The sequence below is a fragment of the Apteryx rowi genome, unplaced genomic scaffold (genome assembly GCF_003343035.1).
Source record: "Apteryx rowi isolate R43461 unplaced genomic scaffold, aptRow1 scaffold_471, whole genome shotgun sequence".
NCBI lineage: Eukaryota > Metazoa > Chordata > Aves > Apterygiformes > Apterygidae > Apteryx > Apteryx rowi.
Genome location: NW_020450729.1, coordinates 228,980 through 243,319, shown reverse-complemented (window position 1 = coordinate 243,319; position 14,340 = coordinate 228,980). Strand labels below are relative to the sequence as shown.

The 14,340-nt window shown below is 51.0% G+C and overlaps 1 protein-coding gene across 1 annotated transcript in view; it reads right to left on the bottom strand.

The window, feature by feature from the left end:
- CAPN5 (calpain 5) overlaps window positions 1-14,334 on the bottom strand; it is a 60,985-nt gene extending 46,651 nt beyond the window's left edge. The window contains exon 1 of the mRNA XM_026078160.1: window positions 14,321-14,334. The gene's annotated coding sequence lies outside the window, so the exon portion shown is untranslated. The remainder of the gene's footprint in view (window positions 1-14,320) is intronic.
- Between the last annotated feature and the right edge of the window lie 6 nt (window positions 14,335-14,340).

Genomic DNA, 14,340 nt, shown 5'->3' with positions numbered 1-14,340 from the left:
TACCTCTTTACCAACACCTATATGAAGAAAAAAGCCTAGGCKCCCCGGGCTACAAAGTGATGGTCCCTTTTTAAAGGCCATTGGGATCAGCCGTATGTGGCCTGCAGCAGGTCGGAGCTGCATTCCCAAAGCCCTTCCCATTCCCACACATGAGTCTACTGTAGTTTTGCTCTGGATTCAAAGTGGTAGGGCACAGAGCCACCAGGACCACATAACATCCTGCCTTGGATTAGCAGTGTTCACAAGGACTAGAGGCTGAAGCCACACTGGTGAAAACTAGAAAACAAGATGTAATTTCTCTAAGACTGACTGCAGTTAAACRAGTGAACTAAGTCCTCAGGGAAGTCATAGGTTCTTCATCTCTAGATGTTTCTGGACAGAGCTGAACATCTTTCTAGAGCTGGTGCTTTCACCAAAATACAAATTAATGTGCATTTACAGCAGTAACTGGTTGAAACAAGGTTGTTGAAGAACAGAAGATTGAACGTTCCTTTCTGGTCTGTATCCCTCCCCTTTATCCAATGGTCAAAGATTTTCTCTGTCCTCATCTGCCAGCCGTAAGCTCCATCAGGCTAAATGTAGAACAACCATATTTGCTCATAATTATACTTACATAAAGCTCTGATTTTGTCTCTGATTTGCTGCAACACAACTGGGATCTGAATCCAGACAGTAACACCTGAACATGGTGCCTTTCAGCCAGGGGGTTAATCTTGTGTGAACACACACTAGGACATGTGTCCTAGTGTGCCCACTCAAAAACTCAGTGTAAATGGAGTGAAATTAAAAAAAAAATCCTCATGGGGGTAGATGCTGTCTCTTTTGAGTGAGTAAATCCACTGCATTGATGCACAGCTTTTTATAAGCACATGAAGTATAGCAAATACATTCTTTTTCCTATAGTTTTCTACCTAGGCACAAGCACTGAATAAATAAAAGTTTAAAAAAAATGGTTTGAAGAAGCAATCACCGGAAAATGGAGTGAAATCCCATAGAAGTGGGTGCTATTGCAGCTCCAAAGGAGCTGGGGACAAGCCTACCGACAGCATCCTCCAGTGATATCAGACAACTGATATCACATGCAAAGAGCAACCTGGGGTAGATGCAGAGTCCTTCTAGGCTCTACCACAGATCACTATGCGACCTTAATCAAGTCATTTAATATTCCTCCTCTGTGGGGTGGGAAAAAGCATCATTCTCCATTTGAAGGGATCCTGATCCCTTCTGCAAAGCACTCTGAGATCTACAGAGGAAGATACTGTATGACAGCTGGCTGTTAGCATAACAACTTAAGAAAAAAGTAATTTTTTGTAAAAAAAAAAAAAAAAAAAAGTGCATCTGCAACACATCCAGGGAAGATGCAATGGCCATTCATCCTAGCAGAAATCTACTGCAAGTAACTCAGCAGTCACCAAAGTGAGCCTGGCTGTCAACATTTGCAACAAAATCAGCTGATGTCACATTCAGCTGTGACAAATGTCACATTCAGAGGATATTTCCAGCAATGCGCAGTGATTTTCATTGTGCTAGTTTTATTCCCTCTTACTTTTTCTTCCAGAGCATCACTCTTTAGTTGCTTAACAGTGACAAGACAGAGCCGAGAGAGACTTGGCAGGTCAGTGGAAGTCTCCTCCTGGATTCCCCTGTTCTTCCCCAAGGCACAGGGCCATGTTACTGCCAGTTGAACAGTGTAGGCAAAAAAATAAATAAATAAAAGGTTCACAGGTTTTGTGGCAGAGCACAACTACCCCCCTACTCCCTTATCTCAGGCCCAGCTGACCACAAATAACTGACRGCACCCAGTGCTGACCAGGAGGAACTAGGCAATACTGGTTGCAACTGCTGAGGCCAGAAACGGGTATGAGATCAGCAGAAAGGTATATTTTCCCCAACAGGGCATGAAGTTAGCAAAAAGGTACATCTCCACGCCAAATATCGTATGACCATGAGTCAAACTCCGTGCCCATAAATAGCGCTGCAGCCTAGACCCCATTGAGCTCTCCTGCATGGCAGCGGGTGCACGGTGGTGAATCTCCCTTGAGCTGGGATGCCTCGCAAAGGTTGCTCTCCTGGAGTTAAGAGAACCTCTGACAAGAAGCCGTTGGAAAGGTAAGAAACCGAGACTTGGGCAATAACAAATGTGCAGTAAGATTTGCTTGCTATGACTACACTGTATCGCCATCTTCAATAAATTTGTCTGCAATAAACCCAGAGTTAATAATCCCCACCCCACGACAGGTTTCCAGGGACCAACGCTTCCTCTGAGATTTGCACATCACCTCTGTGTTGGCCTCACGAATGCTCAGGGCAGGGAAGAAGGAGAATGCAGGCAACTGGCCAAATAAAATCACTGCCCACCAGTGGGGGCAAACTAGGTCTCACAGCTTTCAGCCTAGCAAAAGGGCAAACATGGGAGGGGTTGCATATTCCCAAAGCAGGAGATGGTCTTTCAGGCACCATGAGATGAGGCTGGGCAGATGGAAAAGCAATCCCTGAATGGCCAAGAAGGGACAGAAAACAAGGCAGTGCCAGGCACTGGGAGGAGGACACAGGCTGGAGCCAGCAAGGAGCTGGAAGCTTGGTGCCTCCACCACCACCGTGTGCACCAGCACCTCTTACTCACTAACTGACTCCAAAAAGCCTCTCACCGAGAAAAGATCTACCAGCTTGTGTGGAGGTGCTGTGCTTAGATCTGTTTTAAATTTCCAACTAGAATGGGTTTTGACTGGGAATGCTGGGGTTAAAGGGAGGGTCTCCCAGTGCCTGGATGCTCATTTCCTGCAGAGGCCAAGCAGGCTGTGAATGCCAGGAGCTCCCTTTCGCTTGGATAACCCACCCCTAGGATTGCCTTTGGCCTTGGGACTTCCTCGTTCCTTTCAGGGATGACTCACTGTTTGCAGAGAATTGATTTTGGAACTGCAGGACCAGAGGGCAGCCCTGCTCYGGTCAACACCCGGTCAACACCTGAATAATCCCATGTTGGCAGCAGTGCAGGTTGCGGTGGGTTAGAAACACACACGTTCCTTGGCAGCAGAGYCAGCTCTCACAGCCTCTGCTTGCGTGTGCTGTGGGGCTCACGTCCCCCCCCACCCTCTCCAGCCAGGTCTTCCCTTGGAGGAGCAGGACCCCATCCACCCACGCCCATCCCTTCACTCTGGCTAATATGAGGCCTTAGACCTTCACCGCACACACGTCACAGAAGCAAAGCCAGCGCTGCTTGGGTTCCCAGGGAGCAACTGTCAATACCATGCTGGCAAGCTCTGCCACATTACACACAAAATGCATTTGTGCCAGGCTTGCAACTCCATCCAGACAGACCCTTCTTTTCATCACAGGCTTTAAGGTCAGACGGGACCATTACCTCTGTCCGAAAATGTCCACAGGCAGGAGTTACGGCTCCAAGCAAACCAGCAACAGCATTCCCCCACCAGGCTGGCAAATGCAAGAGGCTGGAGACATGCAAGACTAGCAGGAGCAGGGGTGAAAGAAAAGGAAACGGAGACAGCAGGACGAGAGACCCTGGCCAGAGGCAGCAGGAAGGAGGAGGCTAATGTGTCTCAAGGCTGCCAACCTCGGCCAAGGGAAGCAGGGAGAAGCAGAAGATATTCACCACTGTGGGTCTAGCTCAGTCCATCCCACTCATGGTTTGGGGAGAACAGAGAAGCTCAGCATAGGGTACCTCTTGGCCTGTATACACACACACACACACACACACACACACACACACGCACCCTCAGGTGCTGCTCAAACACTGAGTGAGCCTTATCATGGCAGACACTCATTATATTAGGGCTGCGTTCCAGGCCAGGGCAAGGTTAAACACGCCTGGAGATCACCAAAGGTTGCCAGACAAGCACTGAAAGGTGAATTTTGGCCTTTGCCAATGCCCAGCCTCCCCAGCCCTTTGACATATCCATGACTTTGCTAGTCCTCCATGCCCCAGCACCCTCATCATGACTCACGCCAAATTGGTTAATAATTACAAGGAGCAGCACAGAGTGCCAGGGATAGCGAGGCAGCAAAAGGTCACATCTGAGCTTGTTTACGAGCCCTGTGGCTTCCTAATAAAGTCTTGCTCATGGCAGGAAGCTCCTTTGGGGTTCCCAGGTTTTTATACCRTGACCTGAACCTGGGGTACTGCTCTGTCAAGGGATGGAGTGGTAGAGGGACATGGACCTGGTCTTGTCTGCTGAGGCTTATGTTCAAAYATGACACTGCTTAAACAGAGCCAGTTTTCAGGCATCAGAGAAACACAGGCTAGGAAGAGCAGAGACTATCGAACATGCAGAATTAAGCCATCTCCATCTAAATCACTCGGTCATCCTTGTTTTGAGAAGGCACAAACAGTGGTCACCCTGACACGGGCATCGCTTTGAGCACAGGCTAGCCACACCTTGAGTTTACAGGGAACACCCAGGGCTTCGGCGCTTGTTTTAGCATATATTTTACTCASCGCTGGTAACAAAAGGATGTTATCTTTGTAGGAGTGGACTGGACGCCTATTTCTATTATTTATTCAGGGCTTCTAATTGAATGTCTGGACCAACTTCTTTTAAATCCAGTCACGCTGACTCCACTGGAAGCCTCACACAAAAACAATAGGCACTCACATTGTTTTCTTGCCAGCTGGGTAAAAACACTGAGGTCTAAACACAGACCAGTGCCTCTTATGTGGATAAAGGGAAGGACATGGCATTGCTTCAGTTATCCTAGAGAACCTTTTGCCTGAGCATTATGGATCACAGAGGTGCTTAGTTAAGAGGTTTGGGTAACTGGATAATTCTTTCAGAAAATTCATCATTAGCACAGATAAAATGCAGCACATCTCCATGCAAATGTTACGCCTTCAATTGCTTCTGCAGCCTCTGGGATAATTAAAGCAATTGAACATCAAGAGATGCAGAGACACACGTCTGAGGAGTGGAAAAGATAACGGGGCTGCGGGTTAGTCTGTAGGAGACTGAATCAAGGCAATTGGATTCTACAAAATTGTGCCTCTCAAACTAGCTCTGCTGTTGGTCCCTTCCACCTCCCTTTGGAAGGGCTGATCCAAAACATCCCTCTGTCAAGCTTCAACCTAAATCAAGGCCTCTTATAACACCGGCACCAGCCCTGGCCCATGGGACTCTTCTCTCTCCCTCACCTTTACCCCTTGGTGTAGGCAGAGCCAGCAAYTGCATCCCCTTGAAGGTCAGGAGATACAACCAAGTTCTTCTGGTCCCCTCTTGAAAGACCGGCTCACCTCTCTCCTGATCATGCCAGCAATGTGGCCCTTTGCCTGCTTCAGTTCAAACTGAGCAGGGCTCAGAACAGCACCACAATTTCAGATGAAGAGGTCACCACACTGCCCCTGACTTTCGGCTCTAGACTCCAGACCTTCCTCCAACCCAATAGCTCCAGGGCTCCATGTCAGCATTCAGACCTCTGCCTAGGATATATCTCCCAGCACTGGGTCATAAGCAACTTTAGGATTTCCTCTTCACGTGACCTAGACCTGAATAAAAGCACTGAGGGAATCTGCTCCTTGCCTTTCTCCAGTTTGTTACTTCTGTTTTCAGTTTTCCCCTTTGTTAGGCTCCTAATCTGCTTGCAAGCCCCTTTCTAAATCCCACGTCCTTCAGCTGCACTGTATTTCCCATAGGCACAGCAGAAAATATCCAGACCACATCTGGGTATTATCTGACTTCAGAATAGCATTTCCCTTTGTTTGCAAAACCTTCAGGCTGGGCCAGCAAGATCTGCCTTTGATTTAATCCCATTTTTGATTTTACCTCCATTTACTTCCCTGCTTTTAATGAGCTCTTCTTTCAGTGGCTGTGAAATGGCAGTGGCAGTGAAGGTGTTCTGGTACTTGTKAAGAGAGGAGCCTCTTTCAGGTAGATTGGACCACTCCGAACTTGTGAGATTTATAAGAAATCTTTGCTACTGGATCTACCCTTCTCTTGCAAGCTAAAAGGTCTGAACTTCACTTCCTGCTATCCCAGTTTAAGCTCTTCAAGTCCTGTTTCTGCCTTGGATGCTGCAACTTCCAGAACATCCTGGCCAACTTTTTGCCCCTATTCCTCCATTTCAGCATCTCTGTTCTTCTCAAAAATGGAGGAAAGAGTTTGCCATACTGCCCTCAGACCTGAAAGACTGCAGCCTTTTATGAGGCAGGGACCAGACACAAGCATCCTCCCAGGGGGAGATGGATACAGCTCATGATGCCGTGCTGAACTGCAGTAGCCTACATCCATTCAGGCTCACCCCTCTCTCCACTCACATCATCTCCTCCACCAAGCAACAGGAGGTTGAATGGAGACCTCCCACAGGGTAGATCTGGTCARTGAGCTATAGCTGAAACATGGAAGCAAACACAAACCTGAAAAGTCAATCAGCATCATAAGAGCTGCTGTTACACACTGGCTAATATGTGCCACAGTATCACAGTGTTTGCTGGTGCAAGKTCTCCTGCCGTGCAGATGCCCTAAGCTCTTCCTGCATAGCAGAAATACCTGGGAAGGGACTGCTCCATTTTACAAATGACAGTGACCCCCAGAAAGCACAGCAAGTCTCCAYGGGTTCCACCAACTTAACACAACCTTTGGTAGCAGCTCATGCCCCAGCCCAGAGAACATCCTGGCTGGCTTTCACATCCCAGCACTTCCATAACCAGATCATGAGCTCCACACCTCCAGATTCATTGGGTTGCTCACAACGATGTATCCCCATGTCATCCTGCTTTGTGTGGTCCAGCAGGCAAGGCAGGACCCCCGTCCCTGGGGGGGGTCCCTAYGGTCCTCCTTGGGCCATTCCTGTCAGGCTATAGCAGGGCTCAACCCCTGAGGTTTCAAAGRCACATCTGTGCTCCCAGGAAGCTCCTGTACTGCCTGAGCAAGGGAAAACACATTTGTGACAGGTCTGGTGACATGCCTGGCTGAAAGACGCTTCTTCCTGGCACCTCGGTGGTGACCCACAGGAAGACCCTGCTCTGTGCCAGGCAGCAGGATCCRTCACCTCTTCTTTCACTGCAGCAAACAATTATGTCACCATGTGTCTGGAAACTCTGCTTGAAGCCTGAGCAGGCTCGAGCGTGTGTGATGGGTACCAGAGGGCACCAGCCCACCTGCAGGAGGTGGCTCAGGGCATGTTACTCCCACACGGTTAACTGCAACCGGGGAGAGCACAGGCTACGTGCAGGGCAGAACTGTAGGGCAGCAGCTCCGTGATGGGAATTAAGTCTCTGCTTTCTCTCCGAAGAGCCAGCAGGTAAAAGCCATGGGCGTGCCGGTGGACAGTTCTCCAGGACTTCTCCGGGGGGAATGTGATTTTTCTGGAGCACTTCAACACTGAAAACTCAGGGATAACACAGACATGGACAGGGCCATAAAAGGAGGGTCTGGGGACACAGTGCTTCTGTGCTTGTCTACCCTGAATGTCCACCACTGAAAATGTGCCAGTATCCACTCTGGGCAGCGTAAAACCAAGAACTTCCCAGCCAACAAACCTCCCCCAGCACCCTCTAAAAGGTGTGGAAAGGCTCTTTATTCTGTTGGAAGTCCTTGCTTTATATCTCTTTAGATAACCTCCATGCTTGCAGCAGCCCTGAGCTACAGCAGTGAGTCACAAGGATCCCTCGAGACGTACCCTGTGACACGGGGAAGAGTTTCACTTCCCCGCACAAGACAGAAGTCTGCCGTCTGCTATCGCAGCCTCTGCCACAGGCACGGCTCCTGCTGACAGCCACATCTTAGGCACTCGCAATAAATCACTGCCCTCCTCACTCCTGTGCAAAGACCTGCCGGGCAGCCAAAGGCAAGAGCGGTTGTGCAAACAGCTGGCAAACACAGCGCTAATCCAAGGCCTGTGCAACGGCGGGTCACCTGGCTTCCTGCAAAATGAGGGTTTGCTGCTGCATGTTTTATCTATGCAAGACTTCCCTTTGCTTGGCAGAGAAATTGCCTCCCTTAATCATTCCCAAGCTGCTCCGTCGCTACCCCGGAGCAATGCTTAATACTTACATATCCTCAGATAACTGGTAGGACCAGCTCTGCAAGACAACCCTGCTCTTGGAGCAGCTGGCATGCAAGCGTTTCATAGGAAGCTCTTGCTTACCAGGGTGTGGTTTGCCAGAAAAAAATAGAAAGGAAAAAAACCCCAGCAACAACAAGCGTGCTTCCTTCTTCTCTATGAGAGGATTGGAGGAAACGGTGGAAGAGCTCAAAAATGGCCTGGGAAGTGTTGGAGTCACCCAGGCTGATCAGAGCCATCTGCATCCCGCACCAGCAAGCCAGAGAACCTCAATAAATGGAAACATAATGTAAGCTGGGACAAAGGTCTTGTTTTCACTGATAGGGCAGATGTGTTTTCTCACCTGGAGAATTCGCTGGATGAATTATCCGGAGGTATAAAGAAAAAGGCAGTAACAACAACAAAAACACAGTGGAGGAAAGGCATTTTGATTTAAGCGCTGGGTAAAATACTTCAGGCAAGAAAAAGCTATGCCCGTGCCCTTTTCATCCCGTGATCAGAGGAAGGTGCCTTCCATTGTGTTTTAATTCTGTACAGTGTGATGGCATATGTCCCTTTTCTGGATGGTAAAAAGGAAGCCCTACACCAGGCCGCCACAGTCATATTTGATTGATTATTGCCAGCCCTCAGTATAAACCTCAAAGCAATAAAACACAGCTGCAACCTCCCTCATATAAGGTTGAGCTCCAGCAAGGGAGACGATGTGCCGGATAACCTAAGGAGGCATCTCCCAAGTGTCATTTCAGAGCCACCCAGGAGGCTTCACAGCCTCCCAGCTCAGGGCAGAGCTGAGTTTGTTGGGATGCTTTAAAGTCCCTTATCTCTCTTAATCTACTTGTATTGTCTCACAGGTGATCTTTACTCTACATTTYCTGGGCTTATAAAACTTAAGTCTCACACAAGGAAAACCCCTGCAATGTTCACTCACCCCCGCAGTACCGATGCAATCCGAGAGCCTTAACCATGCGCTCCCGGCTCCTCTGCTTAACTGGATGTCACAAGTGTGCAGGGACACTGCCAACCCAAAGGGAAGGCTTCCCCCAGGGCCATTTGCTGGCYGGTATCAGCATGCTGCCAGCCATGGTGAACAAACAGCGTGAAAGGTTCACGACGGATCGAAATCGCAGGATACGACTGGAGGTGGAACGATGGAAGGACAAGAACCGACCATCTCCGCACAAGGACAGGGAATGCATTTCTGTGCCAGAGAGCACTTTAAGGTAAAACAAGTCAAAGCGTTACTGAATTGGGACATGCCCCCTAGAGTGCATGAAAGCTGCACATGGGAAGTTTGAGCAGACTGGAGGTAAAAAGCCCCATCCAACCCCCTCTGAAGCACTGGATCAAGCCCAAAGGAGTYGGTTCTCTGACCTACATGCTGCATAGCCCGAGGGCGCACCGCGTGGCACTGCAGGGGGATCATCTGTCACATCTCCAGCACCAGGCAGTAGGATCCTCAGCACAGCCTCGGAGCACAACAATCTGCAATAGCAGCTGAAAACAAATTCATCCTACAGAAAGGCAAAGGCTACGAAGCCTTCCCTATCCCAGAGTGCGGAGGAGAAAGGATTTCATCCTTGAGAGGGTGAGATATTCAATGGCAACCATTCCTATTTCTGCCGTGACCTCAAGGAGTTGTCCCTACATTGAGGCACAACAACTGRTGCCTCTCCTGTACAGCAAGTCAATTTAGCACAAGTACCCGGCACCAAAAAGGCTCCGTGCAGGTACAGCTCTGCGGTGCGAACTGAGCAGGGAAAGGGTTAACATTGCAGCTGAACATGCGGCCAGACACTCAACCAGTGCAAATCAAAGTGGCCCCAACGAAGCCAGCRGGTCTGTGTCCGTTCTCTGTGGCGCCTGAGAGGAAGCCTGGCCCTTTATCCCTAGGTAATCAGCTGGAAGTGAATAGAGACGGAGTAATCACAGCAACCCACTCCCCATGCACGACATGGCCCACAGGGACACAGGCCGGGAAAGGAGATGGATGGAGCACCGTTGAGGCTGCAGCATGAACCAGGGCAACGCAAGCCCATCGCTGAACCTTCACGTGCCATGASCAGCTCATAAGAGCAGGTGAAGGTTCAGGCAATAAGATCTCAGTGAATAAATAGCATCTAAGCATGTCCCATGARACCTCAGCATGAGTAAAGGATGACCAGACACCTTTCTACGGGATGAAATCCTCYTGCAGGTAGGGAAGAGGTTTCATTGCCAGACGTTTGGAGAGAAAGGAGTTGAAATCTCTAGAGACTAGTGAGGAGGAGGAAGGAGACGTGCCTGCTCCCAGCCTTCAAGACACAGCTGCCTCCTTCTTATTCCCCTCATATCAGCCTACTGCTGCTCCGCTTGGACTAAGTGTAAAGAGAAGGGTCTTGGCATCTCTGGACTGGCCAAAGGTGTCTGGTAATGAATACACAAGCATGCATTAAGAGGATGCACCCATTATTAGCACCATCATACCCAAGTACAAATGCAATCTAAATCTGCTTTTGGGATCAGATCCAAAGCCTCTTAAAGCACTGATGCTTTATAATTAATCTGTGCAGCAAGCAGGGAAGGGAGGGGTGGATTTTTATTTTTATTTTTTAAGGAGCAATCAACAACAATATTTATCTAGGTGAGACGGCTGGATTTCACCTGCTTCATGATGAGTYGGGTGCTGCATCAGGCAAATGAGAAACCAGCTCTGCCCACAGAGCCCTTCCCAAAGGAGATACCAGGACAGGGTATCTGGACCAGAGAGTCGCAGCCTCCTGCCTCAACAAGTCCCRCATCCTCCTTCCCTCGACAAGCCCCACATCCTCCTTCCTATCACAATCAAGCTCCACCTTAGAAGAGAGGTGACGGCCCCAAATTCACGCTCTCCTACCCTTCTCCTCCAGGATGCAGTTTCAGAGCCTCTAGATAAGTCTCCCAGGCTAAACCAGCCARGAAATCATTCACACCCCTTTGATCCTGCGCCAACACTGTCCTCCAGTTTAAATAGCTCCTCTGCCTCCCTGCTCTTCACCCCTCAGATGTATTTTTAGGCAGCAATCACATCCCCTCTCTGCCTTTGTKTCGCTGGGCTTTCATAGCCTCCCGTATAATAGGCTCTCCATCCCTCCGAGCCTCCTCCGAGCCCTTTTTCTCTGCACCTGTTCCAGGCTGAGTTAATCCGTCTTGAGCACCAGCGATGAGATCCGAGTGGCGCGCGCTGGGGCCTCGTACAGCTGTGTTAACTCTTCTGTATCCTCATCCCACAATGTTTTGCTCCCTTAGCCTCCTTTCCCTCTGCCTTTTCRCAATGCTCCCAGAGGCGTCCTTGTGACCAAGCCAGCTCCAAGCCCCCAACCTCTGCCATCTCCAAGGGATTCACTCCCGAAACAGAGCGCAAAGTCTAGCCCTGCTGCTCCCCCCATATGACCCGGCATTTCTACTGGGGGACATCACCCTGTACCTCTCATCCTCTGGTTCCCTCTACCTGGTCATCTCACCCTCTCAGCTTGGTCTCATAGGTGAATCTTGGCATGAAAAACAAGAATGAGCTCAGATTCTCCCTTAAGAGACTTCAAGCAGCAGCCTCTCCACAGCTGGGGGCTGCYGCCCACATATTTTTGGAGACCCAGCTGTGAAAGGTCAGCAATATTCATTGCTGGCCAAAAGAGCTCCTTTGGGCGAGACAGCATCCTGCTTTATCAGGCACAGAAGAGCTTTGTTTTTGGTTTCACTTTGAGGTGGGAAGGGGCTGTCTGGGGAACAAGCTGCCCTGTAGAGCCGATGGCTGGAAGGGAGGTGGGAAGAAGCCAGCAGAGCCTTCGGGGCACTGAGCGGGGATTTTGCTGGCCATAATGAGGCCCCCCACCTAAACCATTTCTTGCAAGCACGGGCCGTGACATGGATCTGGCAACAGAGAGCAGGTTTTGAGTCTCGGCTCTGCCACAAACTTTCCGACCGCCTTGGTCGTGCCACTTTGCCTTTTTGTGCATTGCTGCTCACTACCTTTACAGCCAAGATTATTGTTTCCAAGCATCGCACGGGGTGTGTTTAGAACACGCACACGACCGAGGAGCTTGATTTCTATTCTAACGGGTCCACGTAAGCGCTATAAAGAGATACAGGAAATTCATAGCCCGCAAGGGTAACGTGGCGTGAGAAGGGTCGGACTCGGAGCTCACTACTGTGAGGACTGGGCTGCAGCGAAAATTGCTCTGCAGTCAGCAGGGCAGGAGTTTGGGGAGAGAAACCGCCAGCTGGGAACACAGGTGAACCCAGAGGGGKTGGGAAGGCTGCAGCACGCTCTCCAGCAGCCGCCGACCTGCAGAGCTGCTGCTTAATTTCCTCTTCCTCAAATAATTTACTACCGGCGCCTGCCACACCACGCAGCTGAGAAGGGCTTGCTCCAGCAAGCCCTGCTGCTGCCTTCCTGAAAACCTGCTTTGCCTTTCACTCATGCCTTGATCCTTCATTCTGCTGCCAAGAGGAAAGTTTTTCCCAAACAATTCTGGCAAACTGCTCCTGGCAAACGTGAGACTCCTTTAATGACCAGATTAAGCAAGCCRGCCCCAAACTGTGCAGAGCCACCAGCACATATTCTTTGTACACATGCAAGTGCTGCAGGATGAATTTAGACCTCACGTCCTGCTCCCAGGTGGTGGAGGGTCTCTCCCACTAAGAGCATCCAAGAGTCCCTCTTGGGTGTTATGGCCCGGTCGTTGGGCTCGTGGGCTGGAGCTGAGCCCCAGGCCCTTCAAGCACAGGAATTACATTAAATGAGTAGTAGGAAGCCCCCGGGGAAGGGGAGAAATAAGAGGGCGAGCATGTTGCAGCTCCCAGGATCAGGCCCCAGCTCCTCCACCCTTGCACGGCTCTGCTGCTTCTCGCCCTCCCTGGTTCTTGCTGGCCCCGGTGCAGCTCCCAACAGGTGACACCRCCGGCTCCTGCCGACCGCGGACCAAAGCCGGCCACGCGGAGGGTGCCTGCTCCGAGCGGTGCAGCCAGCCGGGCTCCCCGCATCGGCCCTGGGCCACGTGCGCCAGCGTGAAGAGSGCAGGGTGGGAGACGGGGCTGTGGGGACCCTGCCCTGCCCTCATCCTGGTATAACCCCAGTTCGGCCACCTGCGCACCAGGCTGAGCCGGGGAGGGGAAAGCCAGCACTTGGCCCTGCTGGAGTCAAGCCCCTAAGAACATGAGAGCAGTYGGAGAGGAAAGGCAGTCACGGGAAAGGCTGCAGCACCGTGCCTCGCAGTCAGACGGATGCAGCAAGAAAAGCAGCCGGCGAATTTAACGGGATCCCTCTCCACCCCCCCCCGCTCGCTGCCCTGCTTTTATCTCCATTTGCCATGTCTGCCTGCTTCCCCCCGCCAAGCTCTGAGCTACCCCGGCATCCGGGCGATGATGTTACAGGTAATAAATCCAAGCGCTGCACTCGAGTGGATCTGCAGGAGCCGGAGAGTGGCCCGAGCTCACCTGACAGCTACYGGAGCTGGAGGAGGTGAGATAAAAAGGACCTTTTTTGCCAGAGCTCCGTGGGCTCTTCTGATAGGATGCTCTCCAGGAAGAAATGCCAGCTTGCAAGGCTGGTTCAGGGCAGGAAGAAAGGGGAAAAAGGGATGGTGCCTCCCTCCACTGATACAGGAAATTCAAATTCATATTGCTGTTCAAAAACCCGAAGAGACATCAGTGGGGGTTTCCTGCATCCCAGCAACTGCCTGGACTATCTGGGTGGCAGGATCTCTCTCTCTCTTTAACTTTCCATAGGACTCTGAAAGCTCTTGGGTTTGTCCCAAAAACATGGAACAAAGAACAATACCGAAACCTCAGAATTTTTCCCAACACAGAAATCTTGTGCTCCAGCCAACACCAGTCTCCACGAGGCCTCGCTGCTCAAAGTTTCTATCTAGCTTGGCTCCACCAGCAGTAACAGCCTGGACTCAAAGCAACTGCTGGGTTTTAACCATTTGGGGCCTAACTTTCAGACACCCTGAGCATCGGCAGGTGCTGCCAGTCTCCCCAGGAGTTGCAGCATCTCCAAAAACTAGACCTCACGCTAGCGCTAGTTAAACAGCCAAGGGCAGCAACATTCTCCAAGGCAAGGCAGCGCAGGGGGAGGAGGCAGGTGCCTGCATTTGGCTTTTATTTTTTGGCCGAAATAATCCCCCCCCCCACGGCCCAAGCGCATCCTGCAATGCGGCCGCCCCGGAGCCACAGGTGCCCCGAGCATCCCCCGCGGGGGAGGCTGCGCCCCGGGTCGGGTCGGGCCGGGCGCGGAGCTGCCCCCGGTGCCCCGGCCCCGGCGGAGGGCGCAGCCGGGCCGGTCTCGCCTTACCTGCCCGCCGCTGCCGGTGC